At 40.0% G+C, this 13,636-nt stretch overlaps 1 protein-coding gene across 1 annotated transcript in view; it reads right to left on the bottom strand.

The window, feature by feature from the left end:
* The window catches only part of HHAT (hedgehog acyltransferase), a 162,159-nt gene that overhangs the window by 84,436 nt on the left and 64,087 nt on the right, over window positions 1-13,636 (bottom strand). The gene's annotated exons all lie outside the window — the stretch shown is intronic.

Raw genomic sequence — 13,636 nt, 5'->3', positions numbered from 1 at the left:
GAATCCAGGAGTCAGAACCTTAGCCTTCAGTTGATGCCTGTAAGTGTCCAGGAAGCAGTGCTTGTTCAGTAAAAATACCAGAAGCAATGGGATTCTGAAAGCTGACACTGTTTTCTGGGTCACTTCCTGCCTAGAGAGCAACATCCACTCCTGGCATTTTCCAAGTAGGGCATGGCCACTGGCCAGCCTTTATCTGAAAAAGTCACATATTTCTGTCAACACTTTGAAGCAGTAGAGTCACCATCCAGCTCATGGGTGCCAGCAAGAAGATGAGGTATATGTGAAGTGCCGGTGACAGTTCTCCTCAGCTGTCATTCCTTCAGCATGGCTCACTGTACTCATATTTGAGACTATTCCTAGTTGCTAAGATAATTAAAGGAAAATTTTTTGCAGTGAAATTTTTATCTCTGGTTATCAGTGTTTTTTTAAATTCAGAGATAAATACTAGCTTAAAAATTTAAAAGGGAAGCTAATACAGTCCTTTATTTCTAACCTTAGGAAGTAAGAAAATAGGGTAACGGGGTAAAATAAAGCAATGAGAGTAATTAAAAGGTAAACAGAAGTCATTAAAACACCAACTGTCAAATGCTCCAAATTATCTCTAAGCATAACATCAATACATCTTCTTACTTCAACCTGCTACAGGGAACATCTGATTACATTCATAGTGATTTTCACTATAAGTGTGTCTTTCACTAAGCATACGAAAATAAACAGAAATTAAGATCAATAGTTCTTATTTATGTTGTGGTTTTCTCTCTCCCCTTCTTATGTTTTTCTCTGTCTAGTCTTCTCACATATAAAAAGAAACCGTGTGACAATAGCAGACACTTGCAATTGCAATCAATTAGTTTAATAGCAGAGAGGTATGTCTTCGCAGTCTGTAACCAGGAGGATCCCCTGCAGGGCTCTGGCACAGAGGGTGAAGAGAGCAGAGCCACAGACCCCACTGCTTTGGACAAATTCCTTCTACACAAAGGACTGCAGAAATGAAAAACCAAAGCAGCTCATCCGCTCTTAGGACATACTTTCCCAACATCTTCCCTCTCCCTTTTTAAAGGCCAATTGTTCTATTTTTCAAGGCAGGGCCCATTGTCATTACCAGTTCCCCTCAAAGGCTGGCTGGAGGAGGGCTGTCAGCCACGCTCCACAGCCAAGAAACTGCAATCCTGAGAGACGCACCTCCGTGCCCCTGCAGCCCTGCAAGCATGGCAGTACCTTGTTTCACAGAGCTTCAGCCAAAGGAACCCGCAACAGGACACTACCAGCACTGCCACTCTCAGCAAAGCTCCTGCTGTCTTATATTTACTGAAACACAGCATTTAAAAGTAACCAGACACCAAAGAGACACATCTCTGTGACGGAGACCTTACTCTAAGCCCTAACTTTCTACTGACCTTATAGGGTGCTGGGTTAAATCAACAGCAAAAAAGGTAGCTTTTAGTGCAGAAGTAGCTCTGGGTTTCCGCATTGTCCCTTTCCCTGCACTGAGACAGAGCTCTGTGTGGCACCAGCCATCTTGTCAGCACAGGCAGCCTCTACTGGCACTGGTATTGCCAGGAACAGCCCAGCAGTACCAGCTTGTTCATTTGCAATCACAGCTCACTTTAGGTTTGGCCTGAATGGCTTTCAGATTACTGTGCAGAGAAAAATAGACTATTTTCTAGTCTTTTTAGTGTCTAACAGCAGCATCTAGACAATCGAGCAGCAATAACTCAAGGTCAGTGAAGTTTTAATTCCTAGTGAGGCCCATGACAATTGTGCAACTGAAAATTCACTTGCACTGTCCTTGTGAAGACCTGTCTGAAGGAGGACAGAAGCCAAAAGGAGTCATGTAATCCTTACTAACACTTCAACCTTCCCCTCCAGATCTGTGGAGAGTCTGCCCCCTTGCCCAGAGGAGAAATGCAAAGCAGAAAGCAACGCCTCTCTCCTTCCCTGCTAGTTACCATAGGAAAATAGAATGAAGGCTAGCTGCCATTTTTTGTCACAAGGGCTCTAACCGCCCTCAGACTGTGTGGTCTTGCCTTCCCTTGTCAGGGCATTCCCAATGGCAACTTTAAAGTAGGTATAAAGGACTGATGGATGTTGAGTCATTTCCCTCAAGCAGCATGAAGAGCAATTCTATATGTTCCTGTGTTTTTTTATACAGAAAAATTAATGAGAATATAATTATTATGGTACAGAACACATCAGGAAAGAAAATATTTGCTACCCCATCACGCATGCGCATCATACCCATGTTGTGTTGTTGTGCTCACACTCCTACATTGGCAGGCCTGCATACAAGCAATAGACAACTCAGCGTGCAGCCAGGGCCAGACGCCCACTCCGTGCCAGCCGCTTTGTGCTCTGATAAAACCAAAACTGCCTTGCAACAGAACCACCTCAAGAGCCCTTGTCGTTGCAAAAATGCATTTTGTTTATTTTTGAGCATCATGGTAGTTTAGAATCTAATTTCTCCATACCTTCCCCTGGGTGTTTACACAGAAAAGTACTCGTTTGACTACAGAAGGCTACATTGACACTAAAGGGTGAGGGAGAATAAACCAATGAATAGTAAGGCAGAAGACAGAAGAAACACGTTCCTTCTGTATTATCATTTATGACACAAAACACATTTCGTAACTAATAATTTGTTGTGGTTTAAGCCCAGCCATCAGCTAAGTTCCACACAGCCCCTCGCTCACTCCCCCCCGGGGGGGAGGGGAAGAAATGGAGCCTCTTACAGTACAGTTATACTTACATTAGGAAAGTTGTTCTGTCCTCCAATGCACTAACAAAATCCTGAGGAGGGAAGGAGGAAGGCAGGGAGAGACAGACATTACAGGGCAAAGTCTGCTACAGTTTGATGTCTTACAGATCTGCATGCTTCCCAGATTTTTTCCTTCTTACCAATACCACCATCTACCTTCCATCTATCCTACTTTCCTGTACTGCGACTAGGAAATCGGGGTTTACAAAAACAGAGAGGTTGCCGTAGAGCACGCTGATCTGCTGCGCCATATGCAGAACAGCATTACATAAACATTTCATTTTAAGCTTCGACGCAGTTTTTAAGACTATTCCATCTCTAATCGCAGAAAATCCACAGAGAAGCTCAAAACCCCCAGTTCAGGGACTAGTAGCACATAAAAGTAATCATGGGTCCTCATGGCAGACTAACACAACTTAAAGAAACACCCTCATAGCAGAATGTCTTAACAGCTCATAAACAGATTACACATTTACTGTAAATGTGCAAGGAAGGCAGACTTAGCTGAAAAACATGGTGCCAACGTGCAACAACTTTATCTTAATTCACATACTCACAAAAAAAGAAAACTCAACAGTTATTTGGTGGTCAACGAGCCAAAAACGGATAAATGAAGGAAAGCAACAAAGTATTCTGCAAAGAGAAAAGGATGTTAAGGCAAGTAGGTTTGAGGATGGTAATTGGTCAAGTCCCTCCAGGTTATTTTAGAGGGACAGATAATGCTGGTGCCTCTTAAGATGCATGAAAATTACAGATGGGAAGATTAGACCTGTGGAAGATGCTTAGTATCAAAAAGTTCAGGCTAGGTGAGTATTTAAAAATAAAACATCAACTTATGGGATCAAAAGTCAATCCCTGCCCAAACTTCAAAGGTGAAATTTGAAGGTGAAAGAACAGAGATTTCTAGGCAGGCTGTCAAAGAGGAACTTGCGACTACCACAGGCCAGGTTTACCAACCATTCCTAGGCTGGCTAGTCCTCTCTTAATGACAACAAGAAAAGGGCACTTCACGTTGTCAGAAGAAAAAAAATTATGCATATTAGATGGAGAGAAGAGAAGGGGGAAGAGAACTCTGTGTAGGTTAAACATCTCAAAACATCTGGGGGGCATTTGAGGCACATAAATACAAATAAATATTGTGAGAAGGTTATATAGTAAAAATTATTTGGACACACACACCCCTGACATAACTAAACATACATTCTTAGCCTTTCCCTCCCAAGGCAAAGATGCGGTCAGTCTTTACCATATTTCCATAGACTCTGTTTTGATTTCAAACTAAAATTTACATGCTATTAAACATGTTTCTTTCACAAACATAACTGTGTATGTGTCTTCTGAATAACCAAGTGCCTTACTTTTAGTCCCACTTACGGTACCTTAAATCAGCTTATCTACAGCCAGCAAGCTGTTCCATATACACAACTTATCTTAATTTTAACTCACTAAGTGAACATCAGAGAATTGGATAAAATATGTAAAGGGTACCATTTAAATCCCTAAAGTGATGCAACGCAAACATAATAGCTGAGGTATTTAAAAGCGACATTTACTTACAGAAAATAACTTTTAAATCCAATAAACGTTTTGTTAGTTTTCCTGAAGTGGTAATCTACAGAGCAATCATAAAAGATCTGACAATCATTCCCTTGGAAAATGCACTGTTTCTTTTCTTTTAATGACATCTACATTATAAAGTTTTTATTCTCATAACTTTAGAAAAACCACTGAGAGGAGCATTTGCCACCAGTTAAGAATCACTCTGAAGGGCTTTTATTCCTTGAGGCCCCTATACACTGCTCTTACTTTCACATGCATTTAATTTTAAACATATTTAAGTCTTGAAGTAAGTGCAAGTAAAGCACCTGCTTAAACGCTGTTCTGTCCAGGGGCTCTCTTCAACATGTCCTTAAATTTCTTCCTGAAGTAAGGCCATACAGCAAGATGCATGCTATCTGTGATTTTTCTTCCCCTCTCCTTAGCTATTGGTCTTGGAATGTCTCATCTAGAACTAGATGAAATGTAAATTTCTTTTAAAATGCTAATTTGCTTGTAATGGCAAACTTCTTGTAAATGCAATTAATTTCTGAGCTTTTTGTGTTTCATTTCAGGGAACATTTGATGTTCAAAATTCTAATGCCTCTCTAAATTTCAAAGCATTCAAGGGTTAACCATTTTCAGTTGGACAGTTACATAGCCAACACAGTAAAAGTCAGAAAAGCAATAATGAAGTCTACCATCTTACTCTTGACAACAGAAATCGCTTAAGGCTCTGTACAGTGATGGCGTCAATTTACGGACATGGACACAAAGTTTCATCTGGGCAGCATTATGCCTGGAGAACTGGACCCTTTAAGTCAATAAAAAATTCTTCATCATTAGTTACAAAATCAATGATCAATGAACAATTTTGAGGATTAACTTAAATAGCCAAGCTACCGTTCACCTTCCTTCTAAATTACCCCAAGGATTTTCTCCACAAAAGAGATTTGATTGAAATGAAAAATGTGGCAGGACATAGGGTGAGAACTAGAGGGGAAACCCATCTAGAACTGGCGCTGGGGTTCCTTTATTTATTTAATTTTAATCCTGTGGGGTTTTTTTGTGGCTGTAGACCATTAATTTAAAACTTCTTCTCTACTGCATAATAAAAAGATTTCAGGCCTGGTTCTGCAAATTCTTATTTCTGGGTGAGCTCTTACAATTCCTGTTTTGTCAGTTCAAGCTTTCACTGACTTGGATGGAACTATGCAGGGCACATAAGTAAAGTACACCTGTAAGTCTTTGCAAGACCGGGTCCTACATGAATAAATCTGTTTTAAATCACAGAAACATCTCCTGTAAACAAGACTTTGAAGACTGAGCCCCACATATTTGCACCTGAAGTAAAACAATAACCAGAGGTATTTGGAAGATGATTTGGCAAAATTTCCATTAGGAGACGTAAGCTTTGTTCTTACTGTGAAATTCAGGTTTTTACACAGTCTAATAATTTTTCTGGGCTGTTGGCAAGGGTTTTTAAGCTCCGTAAGATTCTCTCACCCCACCCACTTAATGTGATGTTTAGAAAGACCTTGACAAATGCAGACCTTTTAAAATATAATGCTGGCTCCATGCAAGCCTTGTTAAATTACCACAAAAATGTTTAATGAGAAATTAAGTCCATCTGGGTTACAAAGCATTAATGAGAATATTCATATGCAAGAACACTTGGCTTTATAAATACGACCTGAATTTTGGTTCACTTTCCAGTTGTTAACATGTTTCCCAGCGAAGACTGAGCGTGCAGTTTCCTACTAAAAAGCTGAATAGTGTTTAATGCATTTTTCTTCCCTTGCATTCAACACCAAAACTGATCCGAGTCATGCCCATATGTCAAAGGGCAGGTAACTGGGGAATATTGAACAAATAATTTTGAATTCACTCTTCCAAGGAAGCTTATGTTTTCAAAGAGATTCATTTATTTCAAAGTTTTAATCTAAATCATAATGCTTCCTTTTAATAGCAAAAGTTTCATTACTGATGGACTGCTGTGTTTAGTTTTCTGACAGCCACATCTAGGAGAGAAAAAAACCCTGCCCACCACCTGTTCGCAGTCAAACACAAAGCTACCAGTCAGCCCTCTTTGATCTCAGTGGAAATGGGAGAGGTTCCAGATGACCAAAGAGCCAAAAGACTGGATAAATCACTAAGCCCAAAGCAGGGCCCCAACTTTTTTTGCTGATGGTAGGAACCTATATGTTATTGCCAAAGCAGCCTAGAGTTAAATGTCTACAGCTCAGCTACTGGGCAGGAGAGGGCTGTGCCCCCAGCTGGCTGATGGAGCCGGGAAGGAGGCGCCTCCTCCCATGTAGATTCTGCAGAGCTCCCTGACGCTGTTCTGAACTTAATGCCCCTCAAGGGCCCAATTCATTCCCGATACCCACAACACACCTAGCATGTGCTGATATCTAAGCTCAGCACCAAGCACAGCAATCAGGCTATACTCCTTTGAAAACGTGGCTGGAGGAGAGATCTATTAATAGCACTGTCACTCTTTGCTTATAAAATGGTAGAGGTCAGGCTCTTTGCCAAGGAGACCGACATATCTTGTCTCCCAGAGGAGTGCTCCAGCTGTCTGTTACCAGGCTGCCACCAGGCAGAAAAGAAAACGAGATTCAGAGAGTGAATATGCAAGAAAAAACAAGTCTGTGCCTAGAACATTACCCAGAGAGGTGCAGAGATCCCAGCCCTGCTTTCTGCACCAGGAATTGCTCACTGTGCCCTAAAGAATCATTAGACAAAATGCATAAGCAACACCACAAACAAAGGAATTTTTTTCCCCCCCCCTCCTTTTCTTTACTTCTCCTGACTCTTATGTTGCAGGGCCCAGCTCAAAATTCAGAGCCCTGCAAATCTGCGCCAGGGGCTGAATAGGCATAATTTCCCCACACAAATAAACCCTTTGCAGCAAATCTCTTCCCTTGCCATCTCCCCTCTCATTTTAAGCGTGCGTTCAAAACACCACATTTTACTACAGCTAAAGAAACAGAGATCAATTCTTCCTGTGCATATGTCTGCACATATCAAACTATTTGTGGTTTAGTTAGTGAAAGACTGTTAAGTACATGTCATTTGATGATTTGACCATGCCAAGAATAAAGTACAACATCATCTCCCCACTCTGAGAAAACCATTTTAAATTCCATAGGTACAAACACAAACCATTTAGCCATCCTCCTAATCTTATATGCCAGGTACATCAGACAAAATGCAGATCCATCTGCATCTGTGGATTCAGATGTTTAAAATACACTCATCACCATGAACTTAACTACCTTTTTCAGCGCACTGCTGACAAAGGAGTGCATGAAATGTAGTTACTACAATAGAATCTGTATTATTTTCCTTATTAAAATATTTTTGCATAGAGACAAGGTGATAAAGTGAAACAGCCCCCTACAATTTGCTAGGTAACAGAAAAGATTGTTTAATCTTCACAGACCCCTTTGTGGAGAGCTTACTGATTCTTTTACATTTATATATCCCTTTGTACACATGCATGTCAAAGGGCTTTGTTAGTATCCACAGACCACACAGCAGTTTCACCAAACCATGCAATACCTTTGCCTTACTGGGCTGATAGTTCTATAGACAAGCAGAAACCAAGGCGTCAGAAGACTTTCACCTGGGTACATCAGAAATAAAAATTTTTGTGAGACCAGACAGTGTTTGACATTTGAAGTTCCAAAGTCAGTGAAAACTCGATAAGCATCACAACCTCTGGATTATAGATGAAAGTCAATAAAATATACTTCAAATGCATCTCTGAAACAAAGTAAAGACATATAATTAATGAAAAGCAGAAATATAGAAGAGATTATTTAAATATTGCAGGAAACTTGATTAATATCAATGTATCTGCTTAAAAACTGAGTAGCATTACATATTCCTGCAAGTTGCATGTGAACAGTTTAAAGAGTTAGACTTCTGATATTATTCCAAGCTGAGTAATTCACTCACCTCTCCCAGGTTCACATTTCTTAGTCTTTTCCCAGAACCACAGACGGTATTTTCTATTTATAAAATACAGCCAAGGCATTGAGACATCTAGGCAAAGCTGGGATGACTTAAATTAAGATTATACAGCACCTTCCACACTAAAGAAATTTTATACACTCTCCACTCTTCTTCTACACTCTTTTATACACTCAAAACCCCTTCAAACATCAGCAGAATTAAATCCCCTCTGATATAGAGTACAATCCCTATTTATCAGCCCAAATCAATGCTGACTAATTGTTATATAAGTGAGAATGGATATCGAAATGTGATTAAGCAGAGTGAAGCAAAATATTTACCTTTCTTGAAGCAGCGCCCTTAAGTGACAATGATCTCATTTTTTTCTGATTTGTAAAGAAAGCATGGACACACTCTCCTAACACCAGTCAGGAACATGGTTTAATCCAGATAAAAACTTAAGTGGGAAATGTCAGTTCCTGTGAAGTCAGCAGCAACAGGGAACCAGAGCTAAACAAACCAATAAATTTTAAACACACAGCAAAAAATTATCCCCATTCAAAGGTAATACTTGAGTAGGAAATGCTGTGGCTACAGCCAGAAATTTAAATAGGTATGTAAGAAGGGGAAAGAAATTGGGGTGGGAGGGTGCACGCTCGTGGAAAAAAAGGAACAGTAAAAGCCTGCAGGGAAAAAACATCAGTTATGGTTTCACAGGAAGGTAAGCAAAAAATGTACTGTAAATCTTCTTACCCTCCTACAACATTTAGCTATATATCTGTCCAGTTGTCTAAGGGTAGTCTGTTTGTTAGAAGGAGTGAACAAATAATGATTGATAAAAGAATGACTTCTCTGCAATGATCTTCACAAAAAGCCCCAAAGCGATGAATCAACAGAACTGGTTTTAGCTGGGAAGTGCAAATGTAGGCCAGAAAAGGTAGAAAACAGATTAAAGACTATGAAGACTGTCAGCAGCATTCCAGTCGGTGTGCCTTCACAGAAGTCTCTGAAAGGTATTCAGGGAAGCATCTAGTTTACACACTGGGTCACCAGTGATTGTTCTTCCCGTTTTCTGCTTCTTGAGATGAGTCAACAAACTGTAAAAAGCAAACGAACTCCTGTCTCAAAAAGTGGGGAGAACCAAGCAGGACCAAGAAAATCTCACCCAGCTTGGGAACTGCCTAACAAATTCCTGGTGGTACTTGGGAACAGACTATGAAACAGCAGCTTGTGCTCACATCATCCTTAGTACTTGCGGCTAACCAGCTAAGAAATAACACATAACTTCAAAGAGTTAAATAGAAACAGCAACACCAAACTAGCATGTATTCCCTGAAAAACCACAACTAAACCCAAATCTATCAGTTAAAGTCTAAACAGTAATGTAAAGAACACCATGGTAGGATGTTCTTTATACAGTTTAGCTTTGAAACGGCTTGAATTATTCACCAAATACTGAATGAAGCATTTAAACTGCTTCAGTATTCAATATTTCATACCCTCCAGCAATGGTGTGAGTACCTCGTAGGGCTGTAACCTCTGCACCTGGGAGAGGTATCAGACACCCACAAAACACGGGTGACACTGGATGGAGGTGGAAAGCCTGTCTGACTCCAGCCTCAACTGGGAGGCAGTGGACAACCGCTATTCTTGGCTGTTGATTTTCCACCATCTTGCAGAGACTGGTCCCTGACTGGAAGATGGCGTCTCCCTGTCACAAATCACTGCTTGCACAGGTATCACTCGACTTTGAGAGCTACAAGCAGAACAACATTGTCCAGTGCTTTCTGCCTCCAAGCTAAGACAGCCCCCTGCCCCCAGGAACACTTTTCCCTTTCACAGATGGGTTACTTCACATCTGTGAAAGGGATGCAGGGGTACAGCATTTACATGGCTACTAGGCATCCATCAGCTTTTGGTCTCAGCCAGGAGCTAAGAGGCAATAAAAAAGAGCCTGAATTTCAGGTGCACCCTCACCAGTGATTTGACTGTTTGCCCTGAAATAGACCAGAAATGCTCAGCCAGGTTAAGGAGAATAAGGAAGAGTCTCCCATTCTCCCCCAGCTTTTACCTGAAACTCATGATTCTCAATTATGAGCTCATACATACATATGGACAGAACTCATGCATACCAAAAAGTCAAATATAATTGTCTGGAGTCAAGAGTGTTGACAATGTCCTGGAATATCCTCCGTTTACATTGCAAATTTTTTGTTTAACAGCACCACTGCAGATATTGGTAATGATGATCCACCTCTACAGTCTGTTTACTGATGTTCAGTGAGAAGTAATGTGAATGGCCATAAAATGATACTTTCTCATTTTCACCTGCTCACCCATTTGATTATTAGTGATTCTAGCCTTCTTCATTTGTGCTTCTCAGCGTTTTCAGTAATCTAAAGAGCCCCCAGTCCCAAAACAGCAGCCCACTCCATTACCATCTGTCCTAAAAGACAGTTCTATGATTGCCCCAGTCTCCATTCCATCCTGTTCACGTACTTTAACAATGTCGAAAAGAAATTAAATACAGTAATGTGAAAGTTTAGAGCCAATTCACTAGTGTAGAGACAGTAACAGTCTGAAACTGCTGACTGAAAAACATGAATGATGATTTATGGCTATGAACACTTCACCAGATACACCAATCATTAGTTCAGATTGCTAGGTTATTCCTAAGACAAAGGGAAAATGCAAGTGTTCCACTGATGCATATACACCAAAACATTACCAAGACGAGCATGGGATTTCTTGGTCAGTGATAATTAAGATCAGTTTACTTGTTCCTAAGAGAAAAGGCCAGACTGTATTTTCTTTTATTGCTAGCAAGATTTCCTTCATCAGTTTCAGCTGGATAGGGATCTGGGTTCTGTGCTTGTTTTCAATGCCAAGCACTAAGCTTCCTCCACTCTACCCCTAAAATTAGCCAAATCAAAACCTTTTCAAAATTTGAGGTCAGAAGACTCAGAAAGATTTCTTGACCTTTCCATAGTTACAGATACGATGCTACAATTCATTGTTATTTCAAGAAAAAAAAAAAGTATTGAGTAATTGTGTGTTCATATTTCTTTTTCTGCATGTATTCACACAAATGCTTCAGGTGGATGCTTGCACATTTTGTGGGTGTTGTGGATGCAGGGGTGGGACTCATTAAGCACAGCATACTTTTAGCAGAGCAGAAAGACAAAAATAAATTATTTCACCATTACCTTAGCCTGGAGATTGGATTTAGCAGAGTCAACTTGACAGATACTTTTTCCAGTTTGAATGTTATTTCAGTTTGTTCAATTTCCAGACTATATGCATTAAAGGATTTCCGTTTTAATGTTAAAAACTATGTTCCCTACATTAAAAATTCTTTATTATAAAAACCTGATACCACATACAAGATACAATGGTTTTCTTGTCTTATATGCTGGGCAGAATAGCCATACATAATTATGACCTGGCTGTCTAGTTTCAATCTTCTAAGCATTTCTGTATGAGAACTCTTACCATGGTTCCATGATCTACTGATATTTTTACTTGCATATTGATTGAGAAGTAATTGTCTCCATAAGGTAGAGAAACCAAGAAAATACACTGCAAACTAAACTGCCGTCCTTAACATGCAGCCTGCCAGTTAAATCCTTTTCTGAGCACATGCACAGTACTAACTTTGCAGCTAAGCTGTGAGATGTCAGTGTCAAGCTTGAATTTTATTTAAAAAACAAACAGACACTATTCTCTGTATCTCAGACTCTTTTCTGTGCCTTTATGGGATAAGCTGAGCATATGACACAGCCTCCTGAGGTAATCCCTGTCAGACAGCCATTGCTCCCTCGCTCCCTCATCACCCCTTCTCTGAGCCAGAAAACACAAGCTGCTGGCACTGCTCCTGAGATCCCAATAGGTAATGGCTCTTCTGCTCCTGCCTGGCATGATGAGAGAGCAGTAAGGTTGGAAGTCAAAGGATCTGATCACAGGCTCACTTAAGAAAGCTCCAACTTCCCTTTAAGCTATAGGGGACAGCATAAAGCCAACTGTAACAGCTGGTGTTAAAACCTTTGAAGCATCTACTGCTGGCAGAAGGTTGAGGATTTTGGGCAGAGCTGCTGTCATTCAGAACAGGAGGCGATTTCTAGCTCCTAATGTAACAAGAACAAAGAGTGGTCAAAAGTGAGTACAGGCAAAATTTACATTGTAAAATGAATTTTATACCTAATTCTAGTTCTGAAATACACATTTCTTAACAATGATAACCCCTGTAATCACCAGGATCTTTGCACAGGATCGATATTTTTCTTTGCTAGCTATATCTGGGCAAGAGAAACTGATCTTAGTTATCAAAAAACATTTTTACTTGTTAATAGAGTTCAATATTAAATATGAGTACATTCTGTGAAGGAAGCCTAGCTGTGATTCCTATGGCTCTTGTTTTGCTGAGTAGGTAGAGTTTAAATCAATAGCAAGGGCATTCTCCATCTTCTATCTTCAGCCACCTTTGCTATGCTTTTTCACTTTCTAAAGGAGAAGAGCAATACAAAAAAACCCACCATGCTGTTCCATTTTAACTTAGAATTTTTGAAAGGCAAAATTATCAAGAAAACGTCTTTATGATCAATCTTTGGTTCTGTGAACAAAACCTGCATCAAATGCTTTTTGTATGCTTCAAAAACAAAAGAAGTATGGGCTGAGTCCACTATTCAAGAAAAAGAGAGAGGAAGAAAACAAAAGTATCAACCACTGGTGCTTGACAAACCCTAACGCCACTCAGACCATTGCAGGAAAGAGCCTGGTTGGCAGTATGACACAAATATATTGTTATTTTATGTTAGTCTGCTGGAAAAGAGGCAGAGAAGTCTCAAACCATGCAGGCTTGATTTCTTCTTCTGGGGTTTTTTTGCACAGGGTGCAAACAAGATAAAGAAATGGACTGCATCACCTGTTTACTGTGTAATCTAGTAACAGCAACTGATCCACTCCAGCCCTGTTTTAGTTAACATTAAAGTGCAATACTAAAAATCAACATTTCAGCATTATCTCAGTACCACTTCTAGTCTAGTCATTGAGATTCAGTAATTAAGAAAGTGTCTTTCCATGTTCCTTATAGCAAGAAATAAAGCAGCAAAGAACCTTTTTCTGAATCCAAGTATCTTATCTTTTCTGTACATAAACCTGCAAGGATCAATGATACCACACAGCCATGTCAGACTGAGGAAGACTGGCTGCAGACAGCATCCAACGTCAGGCAGCAGCCTGTACACAGTGTTTGACATGTAATACAAGCCTGCCCTGTCCATGTTCCAGAATTTTCTAGGTGGGAACACTACTTAGATTTAACATTTTGCCAGTTAAAAAAAAATAATTATAGTACACTGTTCTGCTCTGAAAGCCATTATGTGA

Source organism: Phalacrocorax carbo, chromosome 3, assembly GCF_963921805.1.
Source record: "Phalacrocorax carbo chromosome 3, bPhaCar2.1, whole genome shotgun sequence".
Taxonomy (NCBI): domain Eukaryota; kingdom Metazoa; phylum Chordata; class Aves; order Suliformes; family Phalacrocoracidae; genus Phalacrocorax; species Phalacrocorax carbo.
The sequence above is the reverse complement of the archived record's forward strand: the minus strand, read 5'-3'. Positions and strand labels throughout refer to the sequence as shown.